Here is a 2,865-nt window from a genome sequence, read left to right as displayed (position 1 = left end):
TTCTCACTATGGTTTAATCTTGTGTTGTTAACTTAGTTTGTTTTTGGCTGCAAAGGTGTCAAACACCTAGTAATATTTCTCTTCTTGTATTGCATTCTTGAATTCGAGAGTGGTGTCCAAAAAGGTCCTCGGTTCTTTGAATTAGTGGACTATTTTTGGAGTGTGTTTGGATTGTTTTGATCCAATTTTGTGTCTTCCAAGTTTTTACCGTATTAATGGGTGATAATCTTGATATTTGGTTCATAAACTAGCATCAAGAACCCTTAACCTAGCCTACACATATAATCATCAACTAGAATTAAATCAAATTGTCACGAACCCATGCATTGTTTGCCCTTAGGAAGACATAATCTTAAGACTTGTCTCATATTAAAATCTTAGCCATATTTATTGCTTTGAGTTGGTAGTTTGATTTGATTTTGGTAACATAATTTTTCCAAACCAATCCCCATATTAATTTATGTATTTCATTTTGTTTACACTACGGGCATATACTTAGATGCTATCAACACCTATAGGGTTTGAAGAATAGACTCACTCCTCGAGAATTCAACCTCAATGTGAGTTGATCTTTGTTGACAATGATCGTCCTATATAAAAACTATGGTAAAGATGAGAATAATCAAAATGGCATCATTGTCGAGGAGTGAGACTTAGTTTTCACTTATGCGGTGTTGATTGTAGCTTTGGGTAAATCCGTGGTGGTTTTTATTTACTTTATTTGTTATTTTTGTTTATTTTTAGGTGATTTCAATAGTGTCCATGACACCATGAGTGACCATGCAAGTAATGTCATAACCTTTGATGGGCCCCTTGATGATGAGGAGCAACTTCATGATGTTAGGCATACAAGTGTTATTTGTATCTTACCTAATCAGTGGAATGGGGTATTCTATGTAACAAGTGTTATATTGCACATGCTTCAAATGAAAGGTCTCTTAGGTGGGCAAGCTCATGACGACCCCAACTTGCACTTGAAGAATTTTGTGGAAGTTTGTGCCCCCTTCGACATTGCTCCTATCTCACAAGAATCCATCTGGTTATGCCTTTTTCCATTTTCTCTAATGGGTGAGGTAGTATTGTGAATATGATCTCTTCCTACTGGGTCAATTACATCGTGGGTTGAACTTTCTATTTCATTCTTGGACAAATACTTCCCACCATCTAAGATGTTCCAGTTATGTGATGAAATCACTAATTTTTGTCAATTGAATGGAGAACCTCTATATGAGGCATGGGAGAGATTTAATAGGAAACTCATGAAATGTCCCAAACCCAAGGTTTCAGATAATATGTTTCTCCAAATATTCTACCGGGCTTTGGATCAACTGAACAAAATTGTGGTGGACAATGTTGCCAGGGTTTCACTTGTGAAATTGTCTTATAATGTGGCTACAAACTTTCTTGAGGAAGTTACAAAGAAAAATTAGGGATGGCATACCTAAGAAATCGAGGTAGCTAAAGGTTCTTCTATCACCTCCTATATTGATAAAGAGCAAAAGAAGAGAAAGGAAGAGAGGAAGGAGAACATGGCAAAAGTGATAACATAATTGGAGTTGCTAACGAAACATGTGATGGGTGCACCCACAAAAATGGTGAATGTAGTGACATCCAAGTTATATGATGAAGAAGATTACAAGAGGCTTGATGAATAAAATTGGTATTTGGTTAACTATCTGGTGGGTTCCCGCCCAGACTATCAAAGGCAAGGTAGGAACCAAGGTTGGACCGATTGTGAAAGAGAATAGGATTGGCGTGATAGGGATAGAGGTCATGATTGGAGAGATAAGTAAAGAGAGTATGATCGATATAATTCTCCCTATGACCAATCAAAACATAGAGAGTCTAATTCTGCTGACCCCACAAAGTTCAAGACCGAGGATGTGTTATCAAGGATCTTGATGAGGGTGGAGGAAATGGACAATGGTTTAGGAGTTGAAAGGATACTTTTTGAAAATCAACTAAATGGTTGTATCACACTCCACCTCAATAAAGCAATTGGAGACTCAGATTGGCCAAATCTCTACTCAACTTAATATTAGACAAAAAGGAGGCCTTCCTAGTGATATCACTGTGAATTCAAAAAATTATTCCTAAATATTGGCAATCTTCACTTGGAGTGGCAAAGATCTTGGTGATCTTGTGGTAGAATTTGAAAAAAAGACAAATGTTGAGCAAACAAATGTAAAGAGAAGCATGTGAATGATTCAAATAAGAAGGCTCTAAAGTCTCAAAAAGGTAACGAAAAAAAATATTCTAAGTGAAGAAGTGGACGATGAAGAGAGAGATCCAAATGTAGTTGAGAATGATTAATTTCAAAGTGATCATTTGCTTACCATGAAAGTTCCCCCTCCATTCCCTCAAAGGCTCAAAAAGAAAGAGGATAATGCTAAATTCAAGAAGTTCTGTGCTAAGCTTAGCAATTTATCAATTATTATCCCATTTTTAGAGTCTATTCAAGAGATATTCTACGCCTATCATGACTAGCACTATAGCGGAGAAGAAATAGGATCTCGGAGCCTTTATAATACCTTGAACCATAGGGACACACAGTGTTGAGAAAGACTTATGTGACCTTGGTTTGAGCATCAATCTCATGCCCTATGTAATCTATCAAAAACTCGGGTCAGGCACTTCTACTCCAATAACAATGAGGCTATTGGTGGCAGACTGGTCTATCAAGATACCGGTTGGATTTTTGTTTGATGTTTTGGTGAAGGTGGATTGCTTCATTATTCTAGCAGACTTCATTGTGCTTGATTTGTAATCGACCAAGAGATACCTATTATCCTTGGATGACCTTTTCTTACAACCGAAAGAGCTATTATTGATATGGAGTTAGGAGAAATAAAATTTTGGGTCTAC

At 36.8% G+C, this 2,865-nt stretch overlaps 1 non-coding gene across 1 annotated transcript; it reads right to left on the bottom strand.

Annotated features, from left to right (window-relative positions):
• Positions 1-1,176: 1,176 nt before the first annotated feature.
• LOC124889895 lies at positions 1,177-1,282 on the bottom strand. Its single transcript, XR_007048808.1, has one exon. It is a non-coding gene; the product is annotated as a small nucleolar RNA R71 (small nucleolar RNA).
• Between the last annotated feature and the right edge of the window lie 1,583 nt (positions 1,283-2,865).

This window comes from Capsicum annuum, chromosome 12, assembly GCF_002878395.1.
Source record: "Capsicum annuum cultivar UCD-10X-F1 chromosome 12, UCD10Xv1.1, whole genome shotgun sequence".
Lineage (NCBI taxonomy): Eukaryota > Viridiplantae > Streptophyta > Magnoliopsida > Solanales > Solanaceae > Capsicum > Capsicum annuum.
This window is presented reverse-complemented; position numbering and strand designations above follow the sequence as displayed.